Source organism: Dioscorea cayenensis, chromosome 10 (assembly GCF_009730915.1).
Source record: "Dioscorea cayenensis subsp. rotundata cultivar TDr96_F1 chromosome 10, TDr96_F1_v2_PseudoChromosome.rev07_lg8_w22 25.fasta, whole genome shotgun sequence".
In the NCBI taxonomy this organism is placed as follows: Eukaryota; Viridiplantae; Streptophyta; class Magnoliopsida; order Dioscoreales; family Dioscoreaceae; genus Dioscorea; species Dioscorea cayenensis.
In genome coordinates, this window is record NC_052480.1 from 20,249,973 (window position 1) to 20,272,136 (window position 22,164).

A 22,164-nucleotide genomic window follows, 5' to 3' on the forward strand; every position below is an offset into this window, starting at 1 on the left:
TCTTTGTTGCACTACTTACTCATTAAATATGTGGAAACTCTTGTTTATTGTTTAAAGGACTGTAGTAGCATTCATTGAGATTTGGAAAAAAATAATAATGAAAAGTTGTTTGATTGTACATATAGGGTGGAAAGAGTTACCATCTATGAAGTATGAAGCTACTCTCATAAGTTGGATACTAGTTATGCCCTAGTGAGAGAAAGAGCTATCTAATAGGATGATTGAAAGTAACTACCCCTGGTAGAAAGAACTACTACCTTGAGAGTGTGAAAGCCACCTTAGCGGCCACCTAAGAAAGGGCTATCTTAGAGGATGTGTGTAGCTACTACCTTTTCTTTTTGTTAATAAATAAGTCTTCTTTAATAAGAACTTCAGAGAGTAGACATTGGGTTGACTTGAGTGAGTTTACACACACATACAAGATTTTGGATTTTTATCCTTTGTGATTTGAGTTTTGAGCTAGAGCAGTGATTTTCTTATTTAGTATTCGAAATCGTCCTTACTTTTATAATGCTTCTCTTGTATACTCTTGGTGAACCTAAGGCCAAGCATTTCTAATTTTCCTCTTAGATGCTTTAATGAGTAATTTTGCTTGAGGACAAGCAAAGGCTTAAGTGTGGCGGAGTTTGATAAGTTCTTGTATATGCATATTATTGAGCATGTTTTACTTATAATGAGCATTGTTTTTATTGGGTTTTTTGGCTCATTCGTGTGTTGTTGTGTTCTTTTGTGAATTCAGGGTTGTGAAGGCAGTATAAGAAGAAAGGAAGCGAACATAGGTCATGAACGCAGATTTGAGGATTCTCTTGTGTGGAACAAGTATCAAGACATGAGCCGTGATCAAACACATGAGAGTGTGTGTCAACTTCCAAGAATGTGCAAGTCTATCGACAAATTGGAAGGGCACAAACGCAGTCACAAACTCATGTTCTAGTTTGTGCAAAGTTTTCGAGAGCGTCATTTGACATGACCTACCGCATGAGTGTGTGCCCAACCATGTTCACTATATTTTCAATTACAGGATTTACAATTACATTGTAATATGAAATCCATTACCTTTTCAATTACAGCTAATTACTAAGTGTAATGTGAGTGTAGTTTGGAATAATAAAATTTTACAAACTTACCCATTGATGTATGTAACTAATCTCGTCCACATATTAAAGCTTCTACAATGTCTAAAGTGAGAGAACTTCAATATTGGTCAAGCATTCTACCACTTGAACTAAAGACAGACTCAAACGCAATTGTGGTAATAGGGATCACCAAAATATCATGCGCCATTTAGCAAATACGTGAATAATGATGTTGAACAAATCTCTAAAATTCTAAAACATTCAATTTTTTTCTTTTATCAGATGGTGGCTCTTTCAAATACAAATCCAATTCTGACTTTCAAACTTGTGAAGCCAAGCACTTACTTTGAAATGCTTCATAGGCCTATACATATTGATTATGTAAGAACAAAAGTCTTTTAAAAAAATAACATAATTAAAATAATTTAATTGCTCATGAATCATGAGTACTCACAATTAATCAATTATTTGGATATCCTTCAATGATTTGTTATTGAATTGTATAGATTGTAGAAGAACTACCTTGATTTTGTAAATCCATATTACAATATTCTCCAAATAACTTTTGAAGCATTTAATGAATATTGTCCACCTTATTATTGCCTTCATCATCACCATAGAGTTTCACAAAAGCAAATTCAACAGTTTCCATTTTATAGCGAGGATCCAAAATCACTCCAATAGTCAAGTTAACACTAAAAGCTCCCCAATATATATCAAACTTTGATTGCATTTTTGACAATGATGAACTTCGAAAAAGAATGGGGTTTTTTGCTTCTTCTTGCAATATACTTTGGATCCTCTGCATCCCAAGAAAGAACTAGTATGAAGTGGAATATAAGGTGCTCGGAAAAATATTTGTCACATTATAGAACACTTTAAAACACTTGACCATGTTTTACATGTGATTCGATTCTTCTAAGCTAGGACAATAAAGATAATTAGAGTCACTCAAGGAAAGATGACTAAATGCAAAAAGCAGACTCTAGCATGAGCTATGTTGAATTCCATCTTGTGCTAACATCTTGATGCAACCCTTTTTTTGCAATTGATGCCCATTTGTTGAGCACAATCATGGAACTTCTTCTAACGAGATTGTGACCCCTTTATAAATTTCACTCTCTCGAATCTTGTAAATACTACCATCAATTTTTTTTATCCCTTCTTGAACTATCAAATTCAAAATATGCACACAACAAGGGACATAAAAAACTCACCATCAAGAAGCAATCCATTTCTTATGCAAAGATGACTTTAAACAAAATCGACAAATGAATCATTGGAACTAGCATTGTCCAAAGTTATGAAAAACAACTTCTCCAAATTCCACTCATTGAACAAAGAAGATATCATTTCATAAATTGCAAACCTAGTCTGTGATGTTGGCATGTAATGGAAATTTAAAATTCTCTTTTGTAATACCCAATCTTTGTCAACAAAATGAGTGGTGAGAGAAATATAACCATTAGTCGTAATGAATGTCCATAAAGCAGATGTTAGACAAACCCTCCCAGGTACTACTTGTAAAATGTCAAACAATTTTTTTTTCTTTCCTATAAAACTTTAACACATTAGCCTTAAGTGTATTGCATGTGACATGCTTGACACCAAGGTTAAGATAGGAGATTATATTTCTAGTACCCTCATGCTCTACAAACTGAAATGGGCACTCATGCATAAGAATTACCATCACTATATTCTCTCGGTGTTATTCTTGATTAAACTTTGGATGCCTAAATTCAATATTGCCTTTTTCAAGGGATGAAGACATCAACATTTGCCCCACATCATGATTTTTTCTTGTAGGACATTTCGAAATATAATGTTTCATTGTATTAATTTCATAGCTACTATCAACTACTGTTATAATATGACATTACTGACACTCAGCCCTTTTTAAATTATCACCATATAGAGCATGATTTGGAGGAATTGGAACAAAGTCATTCCACACATTGGATACATTTTTTCTTGGCCTTTTACTATTACCTTGAGTTTCAACTGCATTACAAGATGCATCAATTTCTTCAGTGGATAACATGTCTCAAATTCTATAAAATAATTTAAAAATAAAATAATAATGTAGAGTATGAATGGTGAAACAAACATAGAATTTAAACTAAAAATTAATGAACTTTTGAAATCAACTAAGGTGTTCCAATTTCTAAAGAAACCGCTAAAACTAGTTAAATAGGGACTAAGCAAAATAAGATCACATATTAATAAGAGAGAGAGAGAGAGAGAGAGAGAGAGAGAGAGAGAGAGAGAGAGAGAGGGATAAGGAGAATAAGAAAGAGAGAAAGAAATGAAGGGAGGCAGATAAAGAAAGAGACAATCAGACAAATAAATAGAGAGATAGATAAATAGATATAGAGACATACCTAGAAACTCCGGAGCTATGATCGTCACTAGAGATGGGAGTTCATGAGCACTAGGGAGAATGAAGATGGAGCTATGAGTTTCAACCTTTCAAGTTTCAAATACCCTAATTGCAATTGAATTTAATACCAATGGTGAAGAAAGAAGGGGCACATACGTGACGCACTGACACACCAAACAATATGCAAGTTAGAACTTTTTAAACAAAATGGAATGCATTCTCATTATATTTTATATAGTTATATTAATATTTAATTAGTACTAAAAAAAGATTTGGCCTTTGGCAATTGGGCTTAACATTGTGTATATAAAAATTTTAGAACTATAAAGGCCCGGTTGTCTGAATTTCCTAGGCCGAACCTGGTCCAGATTTAAATTTGGACAACCAGACTATGTATGGAACTGGCCTATATTAGCTAAACTTCTATCCAGACCTATTTTAGGCCGAGTTAGGACAAAACTGGGCTGGCTGGCGCGGACTGATTATTCCACCCCTAGCTCAACTTATATATTGTTCTTGATATAATATTGAAATTATTCACACATTTCATCCCGGATTCCACAAATCAATACAAAGACAATGACACTAATATATGCCAACTTCACAAGAAGAACTTCAATGAAGAACCCGAATAGTTTATAGGAGAAAATAAGAACACCACACTCCAATAAAAGCTTTAACAAGCTTGAATCCAATTAATATTAGAAACTCAAGCTAATGAAAACAACAACATCTTAGATAAGTTTGGAGAGATTTACTCGCATTAATAATTATTTTAAGCAAAAACAATAGCTATTAACATATAAGCAAGGCAAAATAAAAAAAGATATTCAGGTCTCATACTTATTTTGGAACCCTAGAAAAGCAAAAGCTCTCACTTCACAAGTTAGCCCAATTTCCAGTCGTTTTCTTCCTTACCCATTCCTCAAGTCATGATAAAGTCTTTATATAATTTGTCCCTTGCCCATTGCCTTGTGCCCATGCATCATCCTTTGTTCTCTATCTCACCTCATGATGATTCTCCCTCACGATTTTCACCCCCATTGTCTTGAGCTTCTCAAGATGATTCTCCCTCACGATTTTCCTCCATGTAGCCTTCTTTGATTTAGTTTGTCTGCTCCACTAATGTTCCCCTTTTGAATACCTTTCCTTTTGACTTGTCAATGTTTTCACCCCCATTGTCTTGAGCTTCTCCACAAACCAGTCTTCTCTCTCACTTTGTATCGTCTTGTATCTGACACAAGCTTCTCCTATTTACCAATGTCCCCAATTGTCATCCTTGCATTTTGATTTCTTGATTCATGGATAATTTCAAGCAATAAGGAATCTTAGATTCATGAGCAAGAACCAACATCACACTTCAAAACAAGCAGTATATTGGGATCAATTAGAAGAAAAAAGATTGAAGGAGGAACCCTATGGTGATCTTGTTGACATCTCCATTCTAGATACAGACATAGTTACTGACAATGACTTTGGTGGTGAGCGTGACGTTAGGGTTTTGCGATGGATAGCAAGGGGCATTTTTTTGTGATGCATGGTGTTTTGTAGCTAAGTGAGAGTCCCTACTTGTTGTGTTTCTCTTTGTTTGTAGAGATGGTTAACTTGTAATTTTTATATTTTATATGTAATTTTTTTAAAAAAATTGATTTACTTATTAATAAGGATTTAAATATATAAATTCTTATATAATTTTATATAATTTTGTCACATCAATAATAGGAGAGGGTAACTCATTGCTTCCCAAATAAGAGATTGAGGTGACAATGGTTGATGGTTGTAGTTCATCCACATTCTTATATAAATTTATATAAATTTATATATTTTTATATATAAACTCTTATAACAATGGTTGATGGTTGTAGTTTATCCACATTTACAAAAAACAAAAAGTTTTATATACCCCTATTAAAGACATACATAAAAAATGTAGGAACATGAGTGAATCAAGAAAAAAAAACATTAGAAGGATTGATTTAGATTTATAGTTTATAATTTACAAGAAGTTTTCTAAAAGACAAAAACCAATGAGGAGCAAGTTCTAAAATTAGAAAGTTGCAAGAGGAAGGCCCTTGGTATTGTAGAGATTGGGTCGATTGGTTGGTTGATAAGAGGGATATAGCATTGGTGTAGAACTGCATCAAAGTTGGAAGTGAGACATTAGAGAGCAAATTCAACATCTAGTGCTAAGCTATCCACATTAGAATATCTAAGGATGACTTGGAAGATCTTAAATCATTATCTGGTATCTCTCTAAATCCCATTAGTAACCTCTATTGACCCTATGTATATAGCGATATTCAAAGTTGCGAAAGCCCTAAGTTAATTCTTGAATTTTGTTAAGTGCATAATTGTGCATTAATTTATATTGTTTTTATAAACTTATTTATCATGTATTAGGATGCTTATTCAGAAGATGATGTTAAACATGGTGCAAATTGTATTCTTAGGTGATGGGTAGCGCATAATGAGGAGGGAGAGCTAAAAGAAGTAATTTAGAGCTAAAATGAAGGAGATTTAGCGCTCTCGACATCAACAATTGGGGAACATGCCAATTAGAATACACTACAAAAAAAAAAATTACTTTTTGCTATGACCAGTTACAGTCACAGAAAGCTAAATGTAGTCGAAAAATGTTTTTTTGCGATGGCATATGGTCGTTACATGTCATCGTATTTGCTTCCATCGCAAAAGATAATTTTTACAACCAACAGTCGAAAAAAATACTTATTGTGACATCAAGGTGTCATCACAAAGAATTAAATATCTAGTCAGAAAAAACATTAATAACGCAAAGGATTAAGGCAATGAAAGAAACATTAATTACTTGTTACAAATCATAGCATACACCTCATTAGTTAGGCTCCTATATTACAATATAATTTAAATTTTATAACAATAAGCTTACACATAACAAACTCATTTACCACAACATTGACTCAATTTAACATGTGAACCCAATAGTAGGTTAACATCAATTCATGTCTTAACAAAATTATGTATTGTAGACATCTACAAAACATTGACACAATAAAGGTTCAAAACATGAAATTAAATAAGTGTACAAAATTAAGAATTATAGACTTTTATAAAACATTGAATCAATAAAAGTTTGAAAAATGAAATTCAAAAAGAGTTGAAAACATTCAAGACATTTAAATCTTCAATCATCATCATCATTGTCATCTTCACCACTATCTTCATTTTGGTTGGTATCATCATCGTCATCATCATCCTTTTCAAAATCTTCCTCCAAGCTATTCTCATTGTCATATTTTTTATTCGCATTTTCATGAAGGGCATCTCTTATATTTTCTTGAGAATTAGCTATCACATCTCAAAGATCATTATCATCTCCCTACACACAAACATAATAAATGAAAACAACTTAGAAATCAATACTACACTATTAAAAGGAAAAATGTGCATTAAAGCAAAAAATCCATATAGATTAAGTATGCCATTAAATAATATTAGTGATGAGATAGTTAATTATAGGATTTTGGATATATTATAAGATAATAGTATTAAAGGAAAAGGAATAAGATGACATAAATCAAAATAGCATAAAGACAATGGATATATAACATTTGAGATTTGATAGTCATTTAATAATACTTAATGTTAATCATTATTAACTATCACATCCCTAATTGCCAACAAGGAAAAAGAATGGCAGATCATAAATTAAATAACATAAAGACATACTTTACACTAACATAAATCTAAATATCATGTAATCATAATAATTAAAACATTAAATAATATTATTATACATGTGTAGCTAATTGTATATTAGATAATCCTAAACTTTGCAACACTGCTTGAACCATAATGGGTACTTGTTATTTCAATTTATCAATAGTAGACTCCATTTGTTTGAAATGGTCCTCCCATTCTTTCTCCTTCCTTTTTTGAATTTCTTTGCATCCTTTGCTGCATGTTTGAGAGGAACTACTACCATACACATCTTTCCCTTGAATACCCTTACCTAATCAAGTATGACGACCTTGACTAGGTTCACTTGTAACATCATAATGTATTTCCCATTCATTTACCATTGAACCCTCAGATGTTGCAGTTGATCTAATATTATCCATTTGATCCTGGCATTGAAAAAATAATTATACATATTCATTACAACCATAAGAGTTAAATGATAAAAAAAACATATATACCCATAGATCTTTTGCTTTCTTATTAGCCTACATTTCTCCATCCTTTTTAGTGTGAAATTTTTTAAAGTAATAAATTGGGCCTAGCTCTGAACCTATCTTTTTAAGCTGAGGTAATTTTAAAAAATGCTCAATTATCTCCTAAATTTTGGTCAACCATTGCACATAAAATTTTAGTCAATGTGTGTGGGTGGGCACACACACACACACACACACACACACCCCCCACCATAATTGAACAATAAGATAAAATAAATAAAATAAAATAACATAAAACAAACATTCTCCAAGAGAAGTCAACTATGTTGCTCATAGGCTGAAGAAGAGTGAATACTTGCATTAATGGAACACATCTTAGGCAAATACAGACAAACTTAAAATTTACATTTTTGTAATTGATCACCAAAGTATTGTAATGGTTAGTCTATGCCCTTATTCCCTCAAAATAGAATTCAATATCATGTTAGTAGAGAGTTAATTTTTTTTTGGAGGTTACCAAACTTTTGCCTTGTTTCATTAAGGTATCAAAACTTTGATTTGTATCAAAACGGTATACCATCTTTGACTTTTGCTTCATTAGCAGGTCACCCAGCCAATTCTGGCAATATAACGCTGATGTGGAGGCCGAGATTTCATTGTCAACACCGGCGTTTGCCACAACAGCAATTCCACATCATCACTTGAAGGGTTATGATGTAATTGCACACATTAAGAAGAACACCATCCCTTTTCTCTACCAGTTGCCAAGGCCTTGTTCGACACCTCGGCGAAGGCAAGGGCAAGGATGGAGATGGAGAAAGAGAAACATGAGTAGGCATTTCGGGGAGGGATGGAGTGAGCATAGGAGAAGTATGTATTTTCTTTTATTTTTTTTGGTTTTTATTTATATCTTGCATGTTTTTGTTATTATTTTTTTTTGGTTATATTTGGTTGATTTGGTCATGTTGGGCAATTCCTATTAATAGGTATTTGTTGCAAAGGAGACTGCACATAGAGGCTTTGTAGTTGCCAGTAGGAGCATCATAAGACTCATGGTTGCAATTAGATAGTGTATTGATTACACGGTGTCTTGGGTTTAATGTAATGAGGATATAATGAAATGAAAGGGTTAATTGTTTCAGTAGTGAATTGATTACATGGTTATGAATGGTTGTAATTAGGAGGTATAGGCTGTAGAGAGGTTGTTAATGATTTTCAGCTTTGGTCTTGGCATAGTAGGTGTTTGTTAGAATGCTAGCTGGAGTGTTTGTTACAATTCTGTAATACAACCCTATAAGATTGGATCATGAATGAAAGGAAAAACATCATTTGGCTAGAATTTTCTATTGTCTTCCTTTGTCTCGTCTCTTCTCTTCTTCCTCTTATGCTATTATGCCCTTTTTTATCCGAAAGTTAGACTCAGCTCATGCATCAGGCTTTCTCTATTTTTCTGTTGTAATCACAACACTGGTTGCATTGCCGGTAAGACAAATTATTCAATTTTTTGGATGTAATCACAACACTGCTATAATCACAACACTAGTTGCATTGCTAGTAACACAAATTGTTCAATTTTTTGTGTGTAATCATAGATCAAATATGTGAGAAATAATACTAAACTTCTGCTGAAACTATATGAATGAGTTGAATTTACATATAACAAAAAATACACTTAATAAGGCACTGCAAAACAAGGCTTTACAAAATTGTTGATTGATAATACATAAAGCATATCTTTATTGAAACTGAAGCTAAACAAAAAGGCATTGCAAAATAATACTTTACAAGATTGTTAACACTAAAACCCTAGGTTTAGTAAAACTGCAGATTTACAAAATTAGGCATTGCAGAACAATGCTTTACAAACAAAAGTTAACTGATAATACTAAAACCCTAGCTTCAATGAAGCAACAAATTTCCAAAAAAAAAATGTAAGGCAAACACTTTTGTATTTTAAGAAGGTTTTTTGTAAGGACCAGATGAACTAGAATGGCTTCCAATTCCCAGTGGCAACCAAATCTTTCTCCTTTTGTCAGCACCTCCTTGCTTGTTGGATTCCCCTCCATCTTTGGTTTTTTACTTGAGTTTTTGATGATTTGGTTGTAGGTTTTCTTCCATAATGATGTGTTTCCATTGCAAGTGTTGAAGTTTACCTCTTCCCTCCTACAACTTCTTTCATTGGCATCTACATATTTGATTAAACAATATACAAATCAATCCGTATGTCATTATTGTTGTGGGTCTAGAATCCTACAAATAATTGTATCAATTTCTCTCAAGAATCATCATCATTGAAAAAACTGACTAAGCACTTACCTGGGGTAGAAGAGACTGTGAGTTTTTGCACCTTTCTTCACCCATGTCTGGCCTACTAAATTGATCTACATTTGTATATGAGCCACATCAACTGCATGCATATGTCTAGTGTCCACTTGTAATGTTAGCATTACATTACAAAGGTTGATAGGGTAAACATTTTAAGAACTAAATTAAGTACTCCACAAATTAAATTCAGTTAGGTTTTCGCAATCAACCACTTGTGACTTTGGCTGTTGTGTTTGAGAGCAAGGTGTTGTTCCATACATTGCTTCTACAAGAATTATAAAAAACTTCATAAAGGGGATCAAATACAGGTATTGTAAATTATTTATTAGGAGCAAAAAAAAAATCACAACTTCAGAATCCAAACAGAAATAATCAAAAGGAAGGCTTACCAACACTCACCTTTGAATGAGCTAGTTTTCCTAAGTCAGATGCTTATCCCTTCTGGCTAACTCTAGCAGGTATCTCCACTCCCAATGAAGTCTCACTAGGACAAGACCCTGTATGTTGTTGTTGTTTTCACAGGGCCTGGGTAGAGTTATTTTGAAACAAAAAGATAATTGAGACATGCTTGTTATAGGAATTGGTTTGATTTTGAATTAAAAAAATACCTATCAAGGAAATTACTAAATAAGTACTTGTTGCGCTCCATAGAACCTCTTATTATGGCCTTGTTCACCACAAATGCTACAGGTCATCTTGACCCCTCTTTTGCTGACCTTCCCCTTGGTATAGGCACTTGTTTCACCCAACTCCTTTCTCCTTAGCATTATTTTTTTCCCCTTTATCCTGTTCACTGGTTGTGGTGGGATGATAGGGACCTGATCACTCTTTGGCCATGAATCCCTATATCATGTTAGGGTACAAGATGTGGGTATATGTTGCCATGAAAGTACTAACCCTATAGCATGGGTGAAGGTAATCTTCAGGATTGTGCCTATTGTAATACAAACTGTCCATCAGGACCAACTACCTAGTATTTATCTCCACCTGACCATGTGCTATTATAAAACTAACTAAGTTGTTTTGACTTCTCAAGTTTCTTTAATATCTTAGGGTAGTGGATGGTTTTTACTCTTTGCATATCATCTCTCCTCTTTTGGATTCTCTTCATCAATTGTGTTCTAATCATTTCATTCATTGTAATAATTCCTTTAGCCCTAGCTTCCAAGATTTGGTTGTTAAAAACCTTACATAGGTTATTTAATAGAATGTCACACTTGAATTGGGTGTGGGAGTGTGATCTACTCCAATGTTTTGGTTCAATCATTTTCATGTACTTAAATGCTCCTAAGGACATTCCTTTCAAACCTTCCATTGTTCTTTCATATGAAAAAAGGTATATTACCTTAGCACGGGACCAAAGCTGGTCCGTAAGTGCTTTTCCCCTATAGGTTTTCTTGAAATTGGTGTGGATATGCCTAACACAGTGCCTATGTTCACTGTTTGGGAATAATTAAGTTATTGCAGGCATTAAACCCTAGTGTAGATTGTCTAACAAAAAGACCCATTTGCAGATCATAGCATCACCCACACACACAGAACATGCAATAGGAATAAGAATTAGTTAAAAAGAAAAAAACAAACAAACTACATTAGTTTGTAAAGCCATGAAACATCAATTAAAAATAATTTCTTACCTTCTATCTATCAGACATGAAGGCCCATTGCTGGCTATCATTGATTTTAAAGTCTTAAGCAAGCACTTGTAGAAATTTGGTCTAACTGTCCTTGATTTCTCTGCTGACAACAACCCATGCTGTGGGATAGATGCAGTCATTTGCATCTATTCCAATAGCAAATAGTAACTGCCCTCTATATAGCCCTTTAAGCCAGCACCCATCAAGTAACACCAGTCTCATGCAACCTACATGGAAGCCAGCTCTAAGAGGAGAAAGGAAAACATACATTCCTTTGAACATATCTTCCTTGCACTCAATGATAACAGTTGATCCAAGGTGTGCCCTCATCAACTCTAGCATGTAGTCATGAAACCTAAGGATTTGGGACTCCTCATCACCATATATCATCCTTGAAAGCATAAAAAATCCACCATAATTATAGATTATGACAAAATAAACAAGCAAATTTTAATAATCAAATGCTATACATGTGTAGTGATAACAATAACAAAAAAGAGTAGAGGCAAACACACCTGTGTGCTATGCACTTGGCCCTGTATGCCTTCAACCTACTGATGTTTACTTTTTGATTTGTTTTCACAGCCTGTACAATACCAGATATGGCCCAATTTAAATTTACCCTAAACTGTTCAAAGTAATTCATTGCTATCCAGTTTGCGTTGACATGTCTATTGTTATGGTCCCTCGAACAATCATGCTCAAACACTCCAGTTTTTATTTGCACTGTGCTCTTGTCTCCCACCATTGTTGATGCCCATAAGTAGAAAGGACAACCCCTTTTACAAAAACCTTGCATTTCTTCTTGGTGTTGGGCCCAAAGTTCATCAAGTATCTATTTTGTATCCCATAATTTCTGATTGCCTCCTTAAATTATTTGAAATCCTGAAATTTCATGCCAATTTGAATTGGGGGTTCTTCATGTCAACTTCACCATTAAATTCAGGATATCTAGCCCTAGATGGAGCTAATTCCTCTTCATCTGTAGAAGATGCAGATAGTAAGGTATCTGAATCAGCATAGTCAGACTCTTCATCTAGTTCAGTTTCCACCTATGCAGCCTCACCATAATTGCTAGATTGTTCTGCAGACCTACCTTCATTGCATATAATTTCTTCTCATGAACAGTCACTGAAACTATAGTTTGAGTCATGGAAATCGCCCTCCTCATCAACATTTCTTCCCTTACCCTTACCCCTAGTTATTATTTCTTCCAATTGTGCATCGTCCACAGCCTCATCTTCGTTTTCTTCTACATATTTCAATAGTCCCATAGTTGCATCATCACTTACATTCACACTACTAGGAACTATAATACACACACATATCTTCCTACTACATCCCACAGACATGGTCATTTCTAGGGCTTCTAAGGCAGTTCTAATTTCTTTATGAACTCCCACACCACTCCTTGCATCTAACCAACCAATCGAAAACCCTTCTACATCCAAACCAAATTCCTTGGCCATGCTAACTAGTTCTATTTTTGACATTTGGTCAAGTCAGCAATAGTCTATATACCCAGCAAACCTTTCTATCTCATCCAATTTGTAATGAAGCCTTATTGTGAATAATTCAACATCTGGCACTATAAACATGGTAAATGTATCAAATGTCTGCTCAAGGAAAAGTACTATTTAGATAGTAAAAACAATGGATGATCAGTAAAACAATGCAAGCAAATGTATCCTGGCGGCCTCTTGTAACTGAAAAGAACTAAATAACATGCGGGATTAGTAAAACAATGCAGACAATGAAAAAAACTGTGTACATGTATAAGCAACTAAATTAATGTAGGAATAACTACATAATCAATAACCAACTAAATTAAAATGAGTAATTCATGTGCCTCACAAAAACAAATTAAATTAAGCAAGGTAATCTCAACCCCATAATTAGATCATAACAACTCATATAGAGTAGAACAATAGATGGCAAGGCAAATATAGCTATCAATAAGGAAACAACAAGGCAGTACATATATGAACCAACATAAAAATAACTAGGATTAGGAAAATATAAAAAATCAAGAACTATTTTCCAGCTCAAATTGTTAGGGAAATATATGCAGCAATAAAATAAAAATTGTTAGCTTAAAAAATATAGGATTTTTTTTTTAAAAAAGTCACTCCTTAAAGAGATATTAAATGGAAAATCCTCGAAAATCCTTTCTTCCTTGCATCGCAGGAACTATTTTCTAGTTCAAATTGTTGTATTATCACAACATAAACAAGATAGAACAAGAAGAACCAAATCAATTTGTAATGAAGGAACTTATCGGAATTGGTTGGGTGACCTGCCGGTGAAGCAAAAGTCAAAGATGGGATACCGTTTTGATACAAATCAAAGTTTGGATACCTTAACCAAGAAAGGCAAAAGTTTTGTAATCTCCAAAAAAAATTAACTCTGTTAGTAGACCAACTTAATAGAAATTAAACTAGCAAAATAATTATATTCACCATTAAAAGTTTGAAGCATATAATTGGTTTCATTGTAAAAAAATATATATATATATATAGAGAGAGAGAGAGAGAAAAACAACTATAGTGAAGCCTTTGTGTGTGTTGAGGTGGGCCTTGGTAATCAAACAGTGTGCCTAAGTATAAAATTTGATTAAGATGAATTCCAATTGGCTTATCCTGCCAAACAAAAACCTTGAATTTTGTTGAATTAGTGATGCGCAGAAGTCAAGCAAGTTTTTGTTGATCGTTTATAGTGTAATAACCCTTGTTCTGGGATCATGACCATAGCTTCAAATTTTCAATTTAATGATTGAATAATGGGTTGAGTTTTTTATTTTGATTATTAGTTATCACATAGCCTTCATTAAAACTATCATTGGTGTTCCATTCCTATTTACTATATCAATTTGTTTACTTTTAATCCCTGCCATCCACTGTAAACTTTGTATATGATTATTTCTGTGCATAATTATTCAATTTAATTTTAAAATATCACAATCATTGGCAAGGCATTTTCAGGAATATTTGTCATATAGGATACAATTCATGTGGTGGAGTGTAACACGTGGAAGGAAGAAAACAACAATTTCTTTTGCTATTTTTCTTATCCATTGCTTCTTTCTCAAATAATTTTACACTTTACATCTTGTATTTATATTTGCTGGTGTCTTGGCAAATAAGATCAAAAAACAAGTAGGTGACATCAAGAATTCTCTTACTCTCATGACAATCAAGAAAAACATCTCCTTCACCATAAGTTAAAAGTTATTTTCACCCATGTTATAACATCAAAGTTACTACTAGTGTTGGCAAGTCAAAATAAAATTAGAAGAAAAGACCTTAAGTAACAATTTCACTATTTAAAAAAGATGTGATGATCAGAAAGATGTGATGGCTGAAATTTCATGGTAATCTTTTTCAATTCGCTTAAAAAGCTGAAACATTTGGGTTTTTGCTAATTTATCTGCATTCTAGACTGCAGAAACAAAACAACAAATTACATCTTTGATGATTCGATATTCTCTATGATTAATTAACATAAGAATTCAATGAACATGAGACCACACCAAATTATTTATAGGCTTCTCAAGAATAGATTCACATGATTGAGCAATACACACACAAAAAAAAAAAACAACAACAGCAAATATGTTCGGCATCCATGAAATAATATGTCAAGGCTTGAAAGCAACAAACAAAAACTAACTTTTTTCTTTAATTAATATTCGACAAGAAGATGACTTTTACTGTCATTGTAGGTTCTTCTTATAGCATTAGGACTAATGTATAATATCATATAGCATATTAAAAAAAAAAAAAAGAGCATTTAAATTACTCAATTTATTTAAGAGGTATCTACTAAAATATCTCTCTTTATTATTGCAAAGAACTAACACTATGCTAATATTTATAAGATAAACATTTTTTTAGCCCTAATAGAAAATAAACATTCTAAACTTAGTTTTATTTTAAGATTAAACTAGTATTAAAAAATTTGGGTTATCTTTAGTAAAACATAGATTTAAAAAGAGATTATCTTTGGAATGAAAACAACAATGGCATTGGTGATTGAAGGTCATACCAAGTAAATAAGCTATTTGAATGCTAAACACAATAATAGTGCATACGTATATATATTTTAGCGAGTGCTATGAAATCATAGTATAAATTAACTACAAATAAATAGCCATATAGTGAAGGTGTAAAAAATGTTGGTAAAAATCAACAATCCGTTGGTAAAGGTCACAAAACCTTATACCAACGGTATAAATACCTATTCCAACACTTCTTTTACCGTCGGTAAATGTCTTGTAGGTATAGACCTATACCAATGGATATAGTGTTTGTTGGAATAGATTTATTAGTTTTACCGATGAAATATGATTGTAACTATTAGTCATACTATGGAGATAGCACCGTCACATTGCTTACCCTATACCAACAATAAAAACACTTATTCCAATAATTTCTTTTACCATTAGTAGAAGTATTGTGCATATAAATCTATACCAATGGTTATAGTTTCTATTGGTAAAGATTCGTAGGATTTACCAACAAAATATAACTATAACTATTGGTCTCACCATTGGTAAAGCATCTCAGATTTATTTACCTTATACCAATGCTAAAATGTATATTCCAACACTTTTTACCATTAGTGAAAATTTCAAAAGGACAGACCTATATCAATGGTTACAATATTTGTTGGAATAAATCCATTTGATTTATTAATGACTACAACATCTATTGCTATAGGTGTATATTGAAAATGACATGTTTAGCTTTAGCAACGACTATACCGTCACTAAAAATCTTTTATTAACAATTAATCTGTCAATATATTTTAATACATCATACACAATTAAATTAATTTGCAATAAATCGAAACAATCAATGCCTTAAAAAAACAAAAATATTCCACTAAATATAAAAAAGAAAAACTATTACATCACCACAAACATATATTTATAAGGTACATGTCCAAAAATAAACTACTATTTAATCTTGACAAGCAAGAGTTCTTGCCTCAATTACAAATCTTACACAAAAATTCCACTAAAAATAAAAATGAAAAACTATTTCATCTCACAAACGTATATTTATAAAATACATTTCCAAAAATAAACTACTATTTAATCTTAACAACCAAGAGTTCTTGCCTCAATTCCAAATGTAACACAAAGATAAACTAATTTCATTTAATGTCTAACAACCAAATAAAGCAACAAGAGTTTTCCTAAGTAGAACCAATGTTATCTTCTGAACAACATCACTTACATGAACCATTTTTTAAAAAATTACAATTAATATGATGTATGCAACAATAAAACACTAATCTAAAATCTTAAAATAATAAACTGAATAATATAAAAAATACTATAAGTAAAATAATACACAAAATGCCAAGCCCTCTTTTCATTTGGAGACAATAAGAGCTTACTCGATGCATTTGGATTTGCTTGATGACTTGATTCGGGAGAATGATTATTACCATATGCCATTTGTTGAGCATTAGAAGAATCAGGCACCTACAAATCTTGTAAAATAGAAGTTAAAATTGTTTACAGAACAACAGCTAAAAGGACTTGTAAGCTAGTAATAAACTTGTAAAGATTAAAAACAATGATAAATATCAAAAACCATAAAAATGGCATAAATCTTCAAGGTGCCACAAATCCATACAACTCAATGCCATGGTCTTTTCCTAATAGATATTAAAAGCACAAAAAAGAAAAATATACATAAACTTACTTTTGGGGATATCGTTTATCATCCGTAATCTATAACCAAAGAATTCTCGAATCAACAGTACAAGGAAAACATCATCGCTGTGCAAAACAAGAAAGCCTTCAAGAATAGCATATAATCTAAATCTAAGAACAACAAAACCATGTGAAAAGTTGAACAGAAGAGAGCAAGAGTTAGGTAGAAAACTAAATAAACTCATTTATCATGATCAATAAATTAGGGCAATAATCCTTTGACAATAAGGATGAAATTAAACAGCCAAGAATTTTTCAAATAGTAAGAATCAATTCGTGCAGGGCTTAGTGAAAAATTAAAGCATTAATTCTATAGCCCTACCTAAAATTTTGTAAAAAAATTTCCAATCTTCAAAAGAAGCAACAAAACTGGAAACTCAGAGCATGGAAAGTATCTCTTCTCAACAAATACACAAAAATTTAGAAGAAAAAAAAAATTGAACTAGTGATATCGAGGTGAAGAGGATATGGAGTTCAGGAATGGTGATCTTTGGAGTTGATAGATAGTGGGTTCGAGTTGCAAATGTACTCCACGACATGGAGATCTCCGATCCTTGCCACCGCGTGGAGATCGGGCTCGCTCCCGGTGTCGATCTTCTTCGATGGCCAAAAGCTAAAAGCGAGAGAGAGAGAGAGAGAGAGAGAGAGAGAGAGAGAGAGAGAGAGTATATTAGATTTTGGTTTACAAGGTTATTTAATTTGTCTTTTTTCTCATAACTCCTCCTAAAAAATTAGTTATATTCAAAGAATATTATACAAAAATATATTTAAAATTTATTATTCAAATATGATTTTCATTATTTATTATTTAAATTTAAAAATTAGGAAACTAACAATAAACCAATTTAATTTTAGATTTTTCTCTTTTTATATGAAATACTTATAATTTAATTAATTCATTTAATGAACATTATCTTTTAATAACATATATTTTTATTTAATATAGATATATAAAATATATTATAATCCAATGATAAAAGTTATTTTAAAAATAATTAAAATCAAATTTTTATTTTAAGAAATCAAATATTTCTTTTTTAGTAATGCAGTAGTGATGTTAATCTTTTAAATATTTATTTTAGTAATAATTTATCTTAAATAAAATAATCAAATAAAAACTATATATTACAAATAAATTTATATAAAATAATAAGTTAAGTAATTTCCAAAAATCTGTAAATTAATTGATTAATTTATATATCCAATTGATCTTCATCAGAATCAAATTTTCAAAGATGTATTTATAATTTATAGAATAAATTATTATGACATTTTTTTTATATTTGTTTTATAATTTTTTTTAATTTAATAATTATTCTTAATATAAATCTCAAATTCAATTCATATCATATGGTTATAATTAAGTTATGCTCTATTAAATATAAATATAAAAAATTAAGTAAAATTCAAATAAATATATTCATAGTGATATATCATTATACCAACGGAATGATATCCATCAATAAATGTCTGATCTATTCTTACACTTTTAAAAGTCAGTTGGTATAGTTAATCTATAGCTACTATAAGAGTAGTAGTTATACCAATGGAACAATATTCGTTAGTAAATATCAAATTTATTATAAAAAATTGAATATTCCGTTGCTATAGATTTGACAGTCACTATAGATAGAAGACAGTATACAATAATATCTATACCAACAGAACGAAATCCATCAGTAAATCTCTTATATATTCTAACAATTTTAAAGTGTCATGGGTAAAAACTGTTTATAGCTACGAAATTTGACAGTTAATATAGAAAGGCATCAATACATGGCAACTTCATTATTATTCAAATATGATTTTCATTAATTATTTATTATTTAAATTCAAATATTAGAAAACTAACAAAAAACCAATTTAAGTTAACATAAAATTAATTTTCTATTTTTTAAGAAATACTTACAATTTTATTAATTTATATATTGAACATTATCTTTTAATAACATACATTTTTATTTAATTTAGATATATCAAATATATTATAATCCAATGTTACAACTGATTTTAAAAATAATTAAAATCAAATATTTATTCACCCAAAAATCAAATATTTCTTTTTTAGTGGTTTTAGTATGTTAATCTAATACATATTTATTTTTATTAATTATTTATCTTAAATAAAATAATCAAATAAATATTCTTAATATAAATCTCAAATTAAATTTAGTTAATATTATTATCATTAAGGCATTCTCTTTTAAACATAAATATAAAAATTAAATAAAATTCAAAGTAATATATCGTTATACCAACGGAGCGATATCCATTAGTAAATGTTTGATCTATTATAACACTTTTAAAGGTCAGTTAGTATAGATAATCTATAGCTAGTGTAAGTGTAGTAGTTATACTAACAAAACAATATCCTTAGGTAAATATCAAATTTATTTTAACAAATTAAATGTTCTGCTGGTATAGATAGTCTATAGCTACGGATTTAACTGTCACTATAAATAAAAATCAATATACAATAATATCTATACCAATAGAACAAAATTCGTCAGTAAATCTCTCATATATTCTGACAGTTTTGAAGTACTATTGGTAAAAATAGTCTATAGCTATGGAATTTGACCGTCACTATAGATAAAGGTAGGTATATGGCAATTTTTTTTTGTAGTGAATTATATATTGGAATGAAAACATTGAGAACCCCCCTTTGTTCTAGTTTTAATGCAATTTTTTTTAGCTTAATAGTGTTATTAATTACAATCTATAATGAAAAAATCACAGAAATAAGATATCAAACTCACAGGGGAGGTCAAAGACAATCTGGCCATGTTCCAGAATTCAAACTAATCCAATTCGCCTCCCGATGCCCTAACCCCTAGATCTAGGGTTCCCAAACAAAGACACCAACATCATAATCAATAAACCATAAACACGATTTCAAAAACAAAAAACCCTATACATAAGGTTCTTTCACCTTTGGTCCATGATTAGAGCTTGGAACCGCACAAATTCCTCCTGAAAATTATCACAAAGAAGAAAAAGATCAAAATATTCTGGATCAGAGCTTGGATCAAGAGGCTTGAGGCATGAGAGATAGAGAACGGAGAGGAGATGGAGAGAATGAGGGAGATAGAGAGCGGAGTGCTGCAAAAGAGGTAAAAAAGATAAGAATTGAAGGGGAGAAAAAAAAATAGTATTTATAATATTTAATTAAACACTTACCTTTTTAAAAAAGATAAGTGTTTAGTTTTTCGTGTAATAAATAAAGTGATAAGTGTTTACATGGCTTTTAAATATGATTAACTATTTAATTATATAACTAGACGTATCACTGCAAATATAACTAAAAGTCATTTTAATAATTATGATCAAATTCTCTAAGTTGGCTACTCTCATATATTTTCTCACCATAATCAATTAATTCTAATTTATTTTTTATAAATTACATAAATAGTATAATGTGTTTAATATATTATAGAAGAGCTTATTTGTTAATGTTTTCAAAATATATAACATGCTCTAGTAAAATTGAAATTATTTTTTATTTTTTATTTCTTTAACAAGTCAACTATTTCTTTTATCTTGGATTTTTTTATCACACCATTAATCATAAATTAAACTAAACTAATTCATTAAGTAATTATTCCCATTATTAGTTAAATATCTAATTGGAAAAAATATATTTTTAAAGCAAGTTTTTTTTAAATTATAATGTTTATTAACATATTCAAATTATAAAAATAAAAATCAATTCTCAATATTTATTAATAATATTTATTTTAAAGATTACTATTAATAATATTTATTAATATAAATCAAATCATTTTTCATTTTTATGTCTCTAAAGAAAAAAAAACTCAAAAACTAATTAATTTATATTTCAATAAAATTTGCGAGTAGATTATTAAGTATGAAGTATTTGAAGAAAAATGTAATTTGGTTGTGAAAGGCCACAATTTTTCAAAAAAGCTTGTAGTTTGTTTGAGGTGACAAATGTTTTGGAAGCAAGCGCTCTTAGTTTTTGTGGTAAGAATATATATTGGTCACAAAAGTTTATAGTGTTTGCAACGAGTATTTGTGTTGGTCGCAAAAAGTTATAGTTTTTGAGATGTTATTTGGGTTGGTAGCAAAAGCTAATAGTTTTTTCGCGATGAATGTATTTGGTTGTCACAAAAGATAATCATTTTTTTGCGACGAAATCACAAAAGCTAATATTTTTTGTGACAGTTGAATTTGATTGTCACAATAGCCATTAGTTTTAGGAATGGATATATGTGTTGGTCACAAAAAGATTATAGTTTTTGTGATAGATATTGTACAGTAATGGTTTTTGCAATGGGTGTATGTGTTGGTCACAAAAGCTTATATTTGTCGCGACGGGTATTTGAGTTGATTGCAAAAAAATTATTATTTTGTGACAAGGATTTTTATGGTCTCAAAAAACTTTCTTTGTGATGCCATTTTAAACCGTCGCATAAGCATGTTTTTCTTGTAGTGACACCTTACGGTCATCTTATGGCTAGAATGAGTCTTGTAAGCCTCAATATGAAAAACTTGCGAGCATGCTTATGCCTGTAAGGAGAAGCATAATGACCAGACATAGGGACTTACAGCCAGGACTTACGCTCGTAAGATAGACTGTAAGAACCATCCAAAGAAGCGTACAGGGAATAGTGTACACTTATAGGGGGAATCACAAGCACCCTTTAGAGAAGTTTACGATCCAACGCTTATGACTATAAGTTGGACCGTATTGTAAGATGCCTGTAAGGTGTGTGACCCATAATATCCAGCTCCTTATGATCTTTTTCTTACGCCCATAAGAAGCCCGTAAGTGGTTAGGTATTAAAGATTTTGTTGAGGGGTTTTGGACGATCTTTGGACAACCAAGCAAAATGAGAAAAAGGGA